We start from the raw sequence: 16,250 nt of genomic DNA, 5'->3' as shown, positions 1-16,250 counted from the left end.
GGGTCTAAGGTTTGGAAGGGGAAGGATTTGGATATCACATCTCATGTTATAGGACGGGTCTCAGGTTTGGTATTAGAAGCATTGAGATATCAAGTCTCATGGTATAGGAAGGGTCTCAGAATTGGAATGGGAAGGAGTTGGATATCACATCTCAAGCTATAGGAAGGGTCTCAGGATTGGAATGGGAAGGAGTTTGATATCACATCTCATGCCATAGTATGGGTCTCAGGTTTGGTATAAGCATTGGGATATCAAATCTCATGCTATAGGAAGGGTCTGAGGATTGGAATGGGAAGGAGTTGGATATCACATCTCCTGCTATGGGAAGGGTCTCAGGTTTGGTATAAGCAGTGAGATATCACATCTCATGCTATAGGAAGTGTCTCAGGATTGGAATGGGAAGGAGTTGGATATCACATCTCATGTTATAGGAAGGATCTCAGGTTTGGTATAAGCATTGAGATATCACATCTCTGCTATCGGAAGGGTCTCAAGATTGGAATGGGAAGGAGTTGGATATTCCCATCTCATGTTATAGGGAGGGTCTCAAGTTTGATATTAGAAGCTTTGAGATATCACATCTCATGATATCGGAAGGGTCTCAGGATTGGAATGGGAAGGAGTTGGATATCACATCTCATGATAAAGGAAGGGTCTAAGGTTTGGAAGGGGAAGGATTTGGATATCACATCTCATGTTATATTACGGGTCTCAGGTTTGGTATTAGAAGCATTGAGATATCAAGTCTCATAGTATAGGAAGTTTCTCAGAATTGGAATGGGAAGGAGTTGGATATCCCATCTCATGTTATAGGAAGAGTCTCTGGTTTGGTATTAGAATCATTGAGATATCACATCGCATGCTGTAGGAAGGGTCTAAGGATTGGAATGGGATGGACTTGGATATCACATCTCATGCTATAGGTAGGCTCTCAGGTTTGGTATAAGCATTGAGATATCACATCTCATGCTATAGGAAGGGTCTCAGAATTGGAATGGGAAGGAGTTGGATATCACATCTCAAGCTATAGGAAGGGTCTCAGTATTGGAATGGGAAGGACTTGGATATCACATCTCATGCTATAGGAAGGCTCTCAGGTTTGGAAGGGGAAAGAGTTGGATATCTCATTTCATGTTAGAGGTAGGATCTCAGGTTTGGTATTATCTTCTTTTACCATGCTTACTGTTTGCCTACCGAGAGGTACCACAGGAGGGTGTTGGCTTCAGCCCCTTCAAACTTCTGTTTGGTCATCCTGTACGGGGACCCTTAGCCATAGTCAAAGAGGGATGGGAGATGCCCACTCCCCCTGTTACTACCAACGTAGTTGATTATGTGCTAGGGCTCAGAAAACGGATGGTACTTCTGATGGGCTTGGCTAGTGATAAATTGAAGGCAGTACAAGCGCTGGTGAAACATTGGTACGACCAGAAAGCTTCCCTCATCAACTTTACACCTGGTCAGCAAGTCCTGATCATGAATCCCATAAGGCCTTGAGCTTTACAGGACAAATGGTCAGGCCCTTACACAGTGGTGGAGCCCCTGGGTGAGGTTAACTATTTAGTGGACCTTGGAAGGCCTGGACAGGCTCCAAAAGTGTTTCACGTGAATAGGCTGAAGGCTTTCGTCCCAAGAGTCAAAATCGCAGCACTGTTACTGGCTTCAGATGTTGAGGAAGAGGAGTCTGAACCTCTCCCCGACCTGTTCCAAAGCGGTCCTTCAGATAGCTCCTTTGAGGGTGTCCGAGTGGCCCCTCACCTGACTTCTGATCAGCAGGCTGAGGTGAAAAGTTTGCTTAGGCAGTTTTCCCCCCTGTTTTCACAGTCGCCTGGTTTGACACCTTGGTGCAAACATAACATAGACACAGGAGACAGTGTACCTACCAAAAGTAGGGGATACAGGATGTCAGACAAAGTACGGTCTTATATTAAGACCGAGGTCAACAAGATGTTAGACCTTGGGGTGATTGAACCCTCTAGTAGTCCTTGGTCCAGCCCTGTGGTTTTCGTTCCAAAGGCAGGCACTTCTGAATTGAGGTTCTGTGTGGATTACAGGGCTCTGAATGCTGTCACCAAGACAGATGCACACCCCTTGCCTCGAACAGATGAGCTGGTGGATACTTTGGGTGCCTCCAAGTACCTCAGCACGTTTGACCTCACTGCTGGCTATTGGCAAATAGCTTTAGCAGAACATGCCAAGGAGAAGACAGCGTTTTCTACTCCAGACGGCCTTTACCAATTCCGGGTAATGCCGTTCGGGTTGAAGAATGCACCTGCCACTTTCCAGAGGCTTGTGCATCATGTTTTGAATGGGTTGGACGAATTCTGTCTTGCATATCTGGACGATATAGCAGTTTTCAGTGCCACCTGACCATGTGAAACACCTCGGGATTGTGCTCCAGGCTCTTCAGAAAGCACACTTGACCATAAAGGCTAGTAAACGCCAGATTGGACAAGGCTCAGTGTTTTACCTTGGACATGAAGTAGGTGGAGGGAGGATACAGCCTCTACCCAGTAAAGTACAAGCAGTACAAGACTGGCCTACCCCCACTACACAAACCCAAGTGAGAGCCTTCTTAGGACTCACGGGGTATTACCGCAATTTTGCGGCAGACTATGGCACCATAGCTGCCCCTCTGACTGCCCTCACAACTCTGAAGAAACCCAAGAAGGTAACTTGGACCGACGAGTGTGAGAAGGCCTTCAATGGCTTAAAAGACTCCTTGTGCCAGGCCCCTGTCCTCAGGGCCCCTGATTATCAAAGACCTTTTATCGTGCAGACGGACGCCTCTGACACTGGGATAGGAGCTGTACTATCGCAAGTAGATGAGAAGGGTAAGGAACACCCTATTGGTTTTATTAGTCGCCAGTTTAAGGACAGAGAGCTCAGATGGTCCACGGTAGAGAAAGAATGTTTCTCTGTTGTGTGGGCCCTAAGGAAGCTGAGGCCCTACCTCTATGGGACCCACTTCCCTGTGCAAACTGACCATAAGCCCTTAAAGTGGCTAATAAACATGAAGGGGGAGAATCCAAAGTTGCTTAGGTGGTCCATAAGTCTACAAGGCTTCGACTTCACTATTGAGCATAGGCCAGGTGTCCAACATAGCAATGCTGATGGGTTGTGGAGAATGTTTAACCGACCTGAACAAGAGACTCATCCAGGGGTGGATTAGTTCCCCCTGTCCATAGTCTGGGAGGGGCGAGTGTTAGGAAAGATTTCGTAATTGTAGGTAATTTTCCTTCCATGTGGCAACCCCTAAACTTTTTGCTGTTGTTTTTCACCTTGTTCTCGACTTTGCCCGAGAAGTGCAGCCTTCTGCCGCACTCCTCTGGGCTTTCGCTCCTTTCTTACGGGGAAACTGTCATGCCCTTAAGACAGTCAGTACCAGGAAACGCTGGTTTCCGTAGTTTCTTGTATCATGTTGCAGCTTTCGTGCAACATGACACAAGAGGGCACTGTAAGCTAAGTTACTGCTCTCTTGGGTCTCTAGCCTTCTACAGGCCCTAGATACTCTTTCAGGATTGTAACTGATCGGTGCAAGTGATTCACGGACGGGAATGGTGGCAGCGATCGTTTCTTGTGTTTTGAGATCCTTTTGGCGGGCTAAGCGCGTTTCTCGCGCTTAACCCAAAATGGTGGCCTAGATCCCAAAATGGCCAGACCACGAGGCTCCTTTGTCCTGTCCGCTGACCGTCTTGCTCCCTTCACCTTCCCCAGGTCGAGCCGACCTGGGGCCTTCCTTATTTGGGCATGTGCTTTCCCGCGAAACACAGATGCTTTCGCAGGCTTCTACATGTCTTGTGTGTGCCTCCAGGATGTGGGCTGGGATGTCTGGTCCCAATACACATCCTGGGTGCCAGAGAGTCTAGGGTGGTGTGAATGCCTGGGACCACCGTGGTCCGTGATAGGTCCACGAATGGTGTGAGTGTTGATGAGCGGATCTCCCATTGGGTCCCCTCCGTTTTGGCGCGAAGGGAACCGTGGATAAGAGGGGGCTGGAAACACCACTACCATGTCGATCTCCTGAGTTCTCACGAACGAAGGAATACAGGAGCCAAGTATCCTGCAACCAAGAGGCTGAACCGAGGAATCGCTGGTGACCCGCTGAAGGACTGCTCCTCTGCACTGCTGTCGCCTTGTGAAACCCTTTTCACCTTTGATCGAACCAGAAGGCCTGTACTGGTACTTCGACCCTTGGAATAGCGGGGACAGCTATTCTCGGCATTTTCACCATCTCCTGCTAGTAAGCCTTCGGAAGCGTCTCTGGGCCATCCAGCAGACTGACCAGCCTACACAGGAGTCTTGCTCTGTAACCGCCGCCAGGTTGTGTAGTATATCGAGTCCTTGTCACTCTCACATGATTCGTACACTTGGCGTTCCCAGGTCTGAAGTGAGTAGTGTTATTGCATGCTGTAGGAAGGGTCTAAGGATTGGAATGGGAAGGACTTGGATATCACATCTCATGCTATGGATAGGCTCTCAGGTTTGGAAAGGGAAGGAGTTGGATATCACATTTCATGTTAGAGGAAGGATCTCAGGTTTAGTATAAGCATTGAGATATCACATCTCATGCTATAGGAAGGGTCTCAGGATTGGAATGGAAGGAGTTGGATTTCACATCTCATGTTATAGGAAGGATCTCAGGTTTGGTATTAGAAGCATTTAGACATCACATCTCATGCTATAGGAAGGGTCTCAGGATTGGAATGGGAAGGAGTTGGATATCACATCTCATGCTATAGGAAGGGTCTCAGGTTTGGTATAAGCATTGAGATATCACATCTCATGCTATAGGAAGGGTCTCAGGATTGGAATGGGAAGGAGTTGTATATGACATCTCATGCCGTAGGAAGGGTCTCAGGTTTGGTATAAGCATTGAGATATCACATCTCTGCTATCGGAAGGGTCTCAGGATTGCAATGGGAAGGAGTTGGATATCACATCTCATGCTAAAGGAAGGGTCTCAGGTTTAGTATAAGCATTGAGATATCACATCTCATGCTATAGGAAGGGTCTCAGGATTGGAATGGAAGGAGTTGGATTTCACATCTCATGTTATAGGAAGGATCTCAAGTTTGGTATTAGAAGCATTTAGACATCACATCTCATGCTATAGGAAGGGTCTCAGGATTGGAATGGGAAGGAGTTGGATATCACATCTCATGCTATAGGAAGGGTCTCAGGTTTGGTATAAGCATTGAGATATCACATCTCATGCTATAGGAAGGGTCTCAGGATTGGAATGGGAAGGAGTTGTATATGACATCTCATGCCGTAGGAAGGGTCTCAGGTTTGGTATAAGCATTGAGATATCACATCTCTGCTATCGGAAGGGTCTCAGGATTGCAATGGGAAGGAGTTGGATATCCCATCTCATGTTATAGGAAGAGTCTCAGGTTTGGTATTAGAAGCATTGAGATATCACATCTCATGCTATAGGAAGTGTCTCAAGATTGGAATGGGAAGGACTTGGATATCACATCTCATGCTATAGGGAGGGTCTCAAGTTTGATATTAGAAGCATTGAGATATCACATCTCATGCTATAGGAAGGGTCTCAGGATTGGAATGGGAAGGATCTGTATATGACATCTCATGCCATAGGAAGGGTCTCAGGTTTGGTATAAGCATTGAGATATCACATCTCTGCTTTCGGAAGGGTCTCAGGATTGGAATGGGAAGGAGTTGGATATTCCCATCTCATGTTATAGGAAGGGTCTCAGGTTTGGTATTAGAAGCATTGAGACATCACATCTCATGCTATAGGAAGGGTCTCAGGATTGGAATTGGAAGGACTTGGATATCACATCTCATGCTATAGGGAGGGTCTCGAGTTTGATATTAGAAGCATTGAGATATCACATCTCATGATATCGGAAGGGTCTCAGGATTGGAATGGGAAGGAGTTGGATATCACATCTCATGATAAAGGAAGGGTCTAAGGTTTGGAAGGGGAAGGATTTGGATATCACATCTCATGTTATAGGACGGGTCTCAGGTTTGGTATTAGAAGCATTGAGATATCAAGTCTCATGGTATAGGAAGGGTCTCAGAATTGGAATGGGAAGGAGTTGGATATCACATCTCAAGCTATAGGAAGGGTCTCAGGATTGGAATGGGAAGGAGTTTGATATCACATCTCATGCCATAGTATGGGTCTCAGGTTTGGTATAAGCATTGGGATATCAAATCTCATGCTATAGGAAGGGTCTGAGGATTGGAATGGGAAGGAGTTGGATATCACATCTCCTGCTATGGGAAGGGTCTCAGGTTTGGTATAAGCAGTGAGATATCACATCTCATGCTATAGGAAGTGTCTCAGGATTGGAATGGGAAGGAGTTGGATATCACATCTCATGTTATAGGAAGGATCTCAGGTTTGGTATAAGCATTGAGATATCACATCTCTGCTATCGGAAGGGTCTCAAGATTGGAATGGGAAGGAGTTGGATATTCCCATCTCATGTTATAGGAAGGGTCTCAGGTTTGGTATTAGAAGCATTGAGATATCACATCTCATGCTATAGGAAGGGTCTCAGGATTAGAATGGGAAGGGCTTGGATATCACATCTCATGCTATAGGGAGGGTCTCAAGTTTGATATTAGAAGCTTTGAGATATCACATCTCATGATATCGGAAGGGTCTCAGGATTGGAATGGGAAGGAGTTGGATATCACATCTCATGATAAAGGAAGGGTCTAAGGTTTGGAAGGGGAAGGATTTGGATATCACATCTCATGTTATATTACGGGTCTCAGGTTTGGTATTAGAAGCATTGAGATATCAAGTCTCATAGTATAGGAAGGGTCTCAGAATTGGAATGGGAAGGAGTTGGATATCCCATCTCATGTTATAGGAAGAGTCTCTGGTTTGGTATTAGAATCATTGAGATATCACATCGCATGCTGTAGGAAGGGTCTAAGGATTGGAATGGGATGGACTTGGATATCACATCTCATGCTATAGGTAGGCTCTCAGGTTTGGTATAAGCATTGAGATATCACATCTCATGCTATAGGAAGGGTCTCAGAATTGGAATGGGAAGGAGTTGGATATCACATCTCAAGCTATAGGAAGGGTCTCAGTATTGGAATGGGAAGGACTTGGATATCACATCTCATGCTATAGGAAGGCTCTCAGGTTTGGAAGGGGAAAGAGTTGGATATCTCATTTCATGTTAGAGGTAGGATCTCAGGTTTGGTATTATCTTCTTTTACCATGCTTACTGTTTGCCTACCGAGAGGTACCACAGGAGGGTGTTGGCTTCAGCCCCTTCAAATTCTGTTTGGTCATCCTGTACGGGGACCCTTAGCCATAGTCAAAGAGGGATGGGAGATGCCCACTCCCCCTGTTACTACCAACGTAGTTGATTATGTGCTAGGGCTCAGAAAACGGATGGTACTTCTGATGGGCTTGGCTAGTGATAAATTGAAGGCAGTACAAGCGCTGGTGAAACATTGGTACGACCAGAAAGCTTCCCTCATCAACTTTACACCTGGTCAGCAAGTCCTGATCATGAATCCCATAAGGCCTTGAGCTTTACAGGACAAATGGTCAGGCCCTTACACAGTGGTGGAGCCCCTGGGTGAGGTTAACTATTTAGTGGACCTTGGAAGGCCTGGACAGGCTCCAAAAGTGTTTCACGTGAATAGGCTGAAGGCTTTCGTCCCAAGAGTCAAAATCGCAGCACTGTTACTGGCTTCAGATGTTGAGGAAGAGGAGTCTGAACCTCTCCCCGACCTGTTCCAAAGCGGTCCTTCAGATAGCTCCTTTGAGGGTGTCCGAGTGGCCCCTCACCTGACTTCTGATCAGCAGGCTGAGGTGAAAAGTTTGCTTAGGCAGTTTTCCCCCCTGTTTTCACAGTCGCCTGGTTTGACACCTTGGTGCAAACATAACATAGACACAGGAGACAGTGTACCTACCAAAAGTAGGGGATACAGGATGTCAGACAAAGTACGGTCTTATATTAAGACCGAGGTCAACAAGATGTTAGACCTTGGGGTGATTGAACCCTCTAGTAGTCCTTGGTCCAGCCCTGTGGTTTTCGTTCCAAAGGCAGGCACTTCTGAATTGAGGTTCTGTGTGGATTACAGGGCTCTGAATGCTGTCACCAAGACAGATGCACACCCCTTGCCTCGAACAGATGAGCTGGTGGATACTTTGGGTGCCTCCAAGTACCTCAGCACGTTTGACCTCACTGCTGGCTATTGGCAAATAGCTTTAGCAGAACATGCCAAGGAGAAGACAGCGTTTTCTACTCCAGACGGCCTTTACCAATTCCGGGTAATGCCGTTCGGGTTGAAGAATGCACCTGCCACTTTCCAGAGGCTTGTGCATCATGTTTTGAATGGGTTGGACGAATTCTGTCTTGCATATCTGGACGATATAGCAGTTTTCAGTGCCACCTGACCATGTGAAACACCTCGGGATTGTGCTCCAGGCTCTTCAGAAAGCACACTTGACCATAAAGGCTAGTAAACGCCAGATTGGACAAGGCTCAGTGTTTTACCTTGGACATGAAGTAGGTGGAGGGAGGATACAGCCTCTACCCAGTAAAGTACAAGCAGTACAAGACTGGCCTACCCCCACTACACAAACCCAAGTGAGAGCCTTCTTAGGACTCACGGGGTATTACCGCAATTTTGCGGCAGACTATGGCACCATAGCTGCCCCTCTGACTGCCCTCACAACTCTGAAGAAACCCAAGAAGGTAACTTGGACCGACGAGTGTGAGAAGGCCTTCAATGGCTTAAAAGACTCCTTGTGCCAGGCCCCTGTCCTCAGGGCCCCTGATTATCAAAGACCTTTTATCGTGCAGACGGACGCCTCTGACACTGGGATAGGAGCTGTACTATCGCAAGTAGATGAGAAGGGTAAGGAACACCCTATTGGTTTTATTAGTCGCCAGTTTAAGGACAGAGAGCTCAGATGGTCCACGGTAGAGAAAGAATGTTTCTCTGTTGTGTGGGCCCTAAGGAAGCGGAGGCCCTACCTCTATGGGACCCACTTCCCTGTGCAAACTGACCATAAGCCCTTAAAGTGGCTAATAAACATGAAGGGGGAGAATCCAAAGTTGCTTAGGTGGTCCATAAGTCTACAAGGCTTCGACTTCACTATTGAGCATAGGCCAGGTGTCCAACATAGCAATGCTGATGGGTTGTGGAGAATGTTTAACCGACCTGAACAAGAGACTCATCCAGGGGTGGATTAGTTCCCCCTGTCCATAGTCTGGGAGGGGCGAGTGTTAGGAAAGATTTCGTAATTGTAGGTAATTTTCCTTCCATGTGGCAACCCCTAAACTTTTTGCTGTTGTTTTTCACCTTGTTCTCGACTTTGCCCGAGAAGTGCAGCCTTCTGCCGCACTCCTCTGGGCTTTCGCTCCTTTCTTACGGGGAAACTGTCATGCCCTTAAGACAGTCAGTACCAGGAAACGCTGGTTTCCGTAGTTTCTTGTATCATGTTGCAGCTTTCGTGCAACATGACACAAGAGGGCACTGTAAGCTAAGTTACTGCTCTCTTGGGTCTCTAGCCTTCTACAGGCCCTAGATACTCTTTCAGGATTGTAACTGATCGGTGCAAGTGATTCACGGACGGGAATGGTGGCAGCGATCGTTTCTTGTGTTTTGAGATCCTTTTGGCGTGCTAAGCGCGTTTCTCGCGCTTAACCCAAAATGGTGGCCTAGATCCCAAAATGGCCAGACCACGAGGCTCCTTTGTCCTGTCCGCTGACCGTCTTGCTCCCTTCACCTTCCCCAGGTCGAGCCGACCTGGGGCCTTCCTTATTTGGGCATGTGCTTTCCCGCGAAACACAGATGCTTTCGCAGGCTTCTACATGTCTTGTGTGTGCCTCCAGGATGTGGGCTGGGATGTCTGGTCCCAATACACATCCTGGGTGCCAGAGAGTCTAGGGTGGTGTGAATGCCTGGGACCACCGTGGTCCGTGATAGGTCCACGAATGGTGTGAGTGTTGATGAGCGGATCTCCCATTGGGTCCCCTCCGTTTTGGCGCGAAGGGAACCGTGGATAAGAGGGGGCTGGAAACACCACTACCATGTCGATCTCCTGAGTTCTCACGAACGAAGGAATACAGGAGCCAAGTATCCTGCAACCAAGAGGCTGAACCGAGGAATCGCTGGTGACCCGCTGAAGGACTGCTCCTCTGCACTGCTGTCGCCTTGTGAAACCCTTTTCACCTTTGATCGAACCAGAAGGCCTGTACTGGTACTTCGACCCTTGGAATAGCGGGGACAGCTATTCTCGGCATTTTCACCATCTCCTGCTAGTAAGCCTTCGGAAGCGTCTCTGGGCCATCCAGCAGACTGACCAGCCTACACAGGAGTCTTGCTCTGTAACCGCCGCCAGGTTGTGTAGTATATCGAGTCCTTGTCACTCTCACATGATTCGTACACTTGGCGTTCCCAGGTCTGAAGTGAGTAGTGTTATTGCATGCTGTAGGAAGGGTCTAAGGATTGGAATGGGAAGGACTTGGATATCACATCTCATGCTATGGATAGGCTCTCAGGTTTGGAAAGGGAAGGAGTTGGATATCACATTTCATGTTAGAGGAAGGATCTCAGGTTTAGTATAAGCATTGAGATATCACATCTCATGCTATAGGAAGGGTCTCAGGATTGGAATGGAAGGAGTTGGATTTCACATCTCATGTTATAGGAAGGATCTCAGGTTTGGTATTAGAAGCATTTAGACATCACATCTCATGCTATAGGAAGGGTCTCAGGATTGGAATGGGAAGGAGTTGGATATCACATCTCATGCTATAGGAAGGGTCTCAGGTTTGGTATAAGCATTGAGATATCACATCTCATGCTATAGGAAGGGTCTCAGGATTGGAATGGGAAGGAGTTGTATATGACATCTCATGCCGTAGGAAGGGTCTCAGGTTTGGTATAAGCATTGAGATATCACATCTCTGCTATCGGAAGGGTCTCAGGATTGCAATGGGAAGGAGTTGGATATCACATCTCATGCTAAAGGAAGGGTCTCAGGTTTAGTATAAGCATTGAGATATCACATCTCATGCTATAGGAAGGGTCTCAGGATTGGAATGGAAGGAGTTGGATTTCACATCTCATGTTATAGGAAGGATCTCAAGTTTGGTATTAGAAGCATTTAGACATCACATCTCATGCTATAGGAAGGGTCTCAGGATTGGAATGGGAAGGAGTTGGATATCACATCTCATGCTATAGGAAGGGTCTCAGGTTTGGTATAAGCATTGAGATATCACATCTCATGCTATAGGAAGGGTCTCAGGATTGGAATGGGAAGGAGTTGTATATGACATCTCATGCCGTAGGAAGGGTCTCAGGTTTGGTATAAGCATTGAGATATCACATCTCTGCTATCGGAAGGGTCTCAGGATTGCAATGGGAAGGAGTTGGATATCCCATCTCATGTTATAGGAAGAGTCTCAGGTTTGGTATTAGAAGCATTGAGATATCACATCTCATGCTATAGGAAGTGTCTCAGATTGGAATGGGAAGGACTTGGATATCACATCTCATGCTATAGGGAGGGTCTCAAGTTTGATATTAGAAGCATTGAGATATCACATCTCATGCTATAGGAAGGGTCTCAGGATTGGAATGGGAAGGAGTTGGATATCACATCTCATGCTATAGGAAGGGTCTCAGGTTTGGTATAAGCAGTGAGATATCACATCTCATGCTATAGGAAGTGTCTCAGGATTGGAATGGGAAGGAGTTGGATATCACATCTCATGTTATAGGAAGGATCTCAGGTTTGGTATAAGCATTGAGATATCACATGTTTGCTATCGGAAGGGTCTCAGGATTGGAATGGGAAGGAGTTGGATATTCCCATCTCATGTTATAGGAAGGGTCTCAGGTTTGGTATTAGAAGCATTGAGACATCACATCTCATGCTATAGGAAGGGTCTCAGGATTGGAATGGGAAGGACTTGGATATCACATCTCATGCTATAGGGAGGGTCTCGAGTTTGATATTAGAAGCATTGAGATATCACATCTCATGATATCGGAAGGGTCTCAGGATTGGAATGGGAAGGAGTTGGATATCACATCTCATGATAAAGGAAGGGTCTAAGGTTTGGAAGGGGAAGGATTTGGATATCACATCTCATGTTATAGGACGGGTCTCAGGTTTGGTATTAGAAGCATTGAGATATCAAGTCTCATGGTATAGGAAGGGTCTCAGAATTGGAATGGGAAGGAGTTGGATATCACATCTCAAGCTATAGGAAGGGTCTCAGGATTTCAGGATTAGAATGGGAAGGAGTTTGATATCACATCTCATGCCATAGTATGGGTCTCAGGTTTGGTATAAGCATTGGGATATCAAATCTCATGCTATCGGAAGGGTATCAGGATTGGAATTCCAAGGAGTTGGATATCCCATCTCATGCTATAGGAAGGGTCTCAGGTTGGAATGGGAAGGAGTTGGATATCACATCTCATGCTAAAGGGAGGGTCTCAGGTTTGGAAAGGGAAGGATTTGGATATCACATCTCATGTTATAGGAAGGATCTCAGGTTTGGTATAAGAAGCATTGAGATATCACATCTCATGCTATCGGAAGAATCTCAGATTTGGTATTAGAGGCATTGAGATATCACATCTCATGCTATCATAAGGGTCTCAGGATTGGAATGGGAAGGAGTTGGATATCACATCTCATGCTATAGGAAGGGTCTCAGGTTTGGAATGGGAAGGAGTTGGATATCACATCTCATGTTATAGGAAGAGTTTCAGGTTTGGTATAAGCATTGAGATATCAAATCTCTGCAATCGGAAGTGTCTCAGGATTGGGATGGGAAGGAGTTGGATATCACATCTCATGCTATAGGAAGGGTCTCAGGTTTGGAACGGGAAGGAGTTGGATATCCCATCTCATGTTATAGGACTGGTCTCAGGTTTGGTATTAGAAGCATTGAGATATCACATCTCTGCTATCGGAAGTGTCTCAGGATTGGAATGGGAAGGAGTTGGATATCACATCTCATGTTATAGGACGGGTCTCAGGTTTGTTATTAGAATCATTGAGATATCATATTGCATGCTGTAGGAAGGGTCTAAGGATTGGAATGGGAAGGACTTGGATATCACATCTCATGCTATAGGTAGGCTCTCAGGTTTGGAAAGGGAAGGAGTTGGATATCACATTTAATGTTAGAGGAAGGATCTCAGGTTTGATATTAGAGCCATTGGATATCACATCTCATGCTATAGGAATGGTCTCAGGATTGGAATGGGAAGGAGTTGGATATCACATCTCATGCTATAGGAAGGGTTTTAGGTTTGGTATAAGCATTGAGATATCACATATCATGCTATAGGAAGGGTCTCAGGATTGGAATGGGAAGGATCTGTATATGACATCTCATGCCATAGGAAGGGTCTCAGGTTTGGTATAAGCATTGAGATATCACATCTCTGCTTTCGGAAGGGTCTCAGGATTGGAATGGGAAGGAGTTGGATATTCCCATCTCATGTTATAGGAAGGGTCTCAGGTTTGGTATTAGAAGCATTGAGACATCACATCTCATGCTATAGGAAGGGTCTCAGGATTGGAATTGGAAGGACTTGGATATCACATCTCATGCTATAGGGAGGGTCTCGAGTTTGATATTAGAAGCATTGAGATATCACATCTCATGATATCGGAAGGGTCTCAGGATTGGAATGGGAAGGAGTTGGATATCACATCTCATGATAAAGGAAGGGTCTAAGGTTTGGAAGGGGAAGGATTTGGATATCACATCTCATGTTATAGGACGGGTCTCAGGTTTGGTATTAGAAGCATTGAGATATCAAGTCTCATGGTATAGGAAGGGTCTCAGAATTGGAATGGGAAGGAGTTGGATATCACATCTCAAGCTATAGGAAGGGTCTCAGGATTGGAATGGGAAGGAGTTTGATATCACATCTCATGCCATAGTATGGGTCTCAGGTTTGGTATAAGCATTGGGATATCAAATCTCATGCTATCGGAAGGGTATCAGGATTGGAATTCCAAGGAGTTGGATATCCCATCTCATGCTATAGGAAGGGTCTCAGGTTAGAATGGGAAGGATTTGGATATCACATCTCATGTTATAGGAAGGATCTCAGGTTTGGTATAAGAAGCATTGAGATATCACATCTCATGCTATCGGAAGAATCTCAGATTTGGTATTAGAGGCATTGAGATATCACATCTCATGCTATCATAAGGGTCTCAGGATTGGAATGGGAAGGAGTTGGATATCACATCTCATGCTATAGGAAGGGTCTCAGGTTTGGAACGGGAAGGAGTTGGATATCATCTCATGTTATAGGAAGAGTCTCAGGTTTGGTATAAGCATTGAGATATCAAATCTCTGCAATCGGAAGTGTCTCGGGATTGGGATGGGAAGGAGTTGGATATCACAACTCATGCTATAGGAAGGGTCTCAGGTTTGGAACGGGAAGGAGTTGGATATCCCATCTCATGTTATAGGACTGGTCTCAGGTTTGGTATTAGAAGCATTGAGATATCACATCTCTGCTATCGGAAGTGTCTCAGGATTGGAATGGGAAGGAGTTGGATATCACATCTCATGTTATAGGACGGGTCTCAGGTTTGTTATTAGAATCATTGAGATATCATATTGCATGCTGTAGGAAGGGTCTAAGGATTGGAATGGAAGGACTTGGATATCACATCTCATGCTATAGGTAGGCTCTCAGGTTTGGAAAGGGAAGGAGTTGGATATCACATTTAATGTTAGAGGAAGGATCTCAGGTTTGATATTAGAGCCATTGGATATCACATCTCATGCTATAGGAAGGGTCTCAGGATTGGAATGGGAAGGAGTTGGATATCACATCTCATGCTATAGGAAGGGTTTTAGGTTTGGTATAAGCATTGAGATATCACATCTCATGCTATAGGAAGGGTCTCAGGATTGGAATGGGAAGGATCTGTATATGACATCTCATGCCATAGAAAGGGTCTCAGGTTTGGTATTAGAAGCATTGAGATATCACATCTCATGCTATAGGAAGTGTCTCAGGATTGGAATGGGAAGGACTTGGATATCACATCTCATGCTATAGGAAGGGTCTCAGGTTTGGTATAAGCATTGAGATATCACATGTTTGCTATCGGAAGGGTCTCAGGATTATAATGGGAAGGAGTTGGATATTCCCATCTCATGTTATAGGAAGGGTCTCAGGTTTGGTATTAGAAGCATTGAGACATCACATCCCATGCTATAGGAAGGGTCTCAGGATTGGAATGGGAAGGACTTGGATATCACATCTCATGCTATAGGGAGGGTCTCGAGTTTGATATTAGAAGCATTGAGATATCACATCTCATTATATCGGAAGGGTCTCAGGATTGGAATGGGAAGGAGTTGGATATCACATCTCATGATAAAGGAAGGGTCTAAGGTTTGGAAGGGGAAGTATTTGGATATCACATCTCATGTTATAGGACAGGTCTCAGGTTTGGTATTAGAAGCATTGAGATATCAAGTCTCATGGTATAGGAAGGGTCTCAGAATTGGAATGGGAAGGAGTTGGATATCACATCTCAAGCTATAGGAAGGGTCTCAGGATTTCAGGATTAGAATGGGAAGGAGTTTGATATCACATCTCATGCCATAGTATGGGTCTCAGGTTTGGTATAAGCATTGGGATATCAAATCTCATGCTATCGGAAGGGTATCAGGATTGGAATTCCAAGGAGTTGGATATCCCATCTCATGCTATAGGAAGGGTCTCAGGTTGGAATGGGAAGGAGTTGGATATCACATCTCATGCTAAAGGGAGGGTCTCAGGTTTGGAAGGGGAAGGATTTGGATATCACATCTCATGTTATAGGAAGGATCTCAGGTTTGGTATAAGAAGCATTGAGATATCACATCTCATGCTATCGGAAAAATCTCAGATTTGGTATTAGAGGCATTGAGATATCACATCTCATGCTATCATAAGGGTCTCAGGATTGGAATGGGAAGGAGTTGGATATCACATCTCATGCTATAGGAAGGGTCTCAGGTTTGGAACGGGAAGGAGTTGGATATCCCATCTCATGTTATAGGACTGGTCTCAGGTTTGGTATTAGAAGCATTGAGATATCACATCTCTGCTATCGGAAGTGTCTCAGGATTGGAATGGGAAGGAGTTGGATATCACATCTCATGTTATAGGACGGGTCTCAGGTTTGTTATTAGAATCATTGAGATATCATATTGCATGCTGTAGGAAGGGTCTAAGGATTGGAA

Source organism: Ambystoma mexicanum, unplaced genomic scaffold (genome assembly GCF_040938575.1).
Source record: "Ambystoma mexicanum isolate Mex_15411 unplaced genomic scaffold, UKY_AmexF1_1 Mex_scaf3, whole genome shotgun sequence".
NCBI classification, from domain to species: Eukaryota; Metazoa; Chordata; class Amphibia; order Caudata; family Ambystomatidae; genus Ambystoma; species Ambystoma mexicanum.
Note: the sequence above shows the minus strand (reverse complement) of the source record.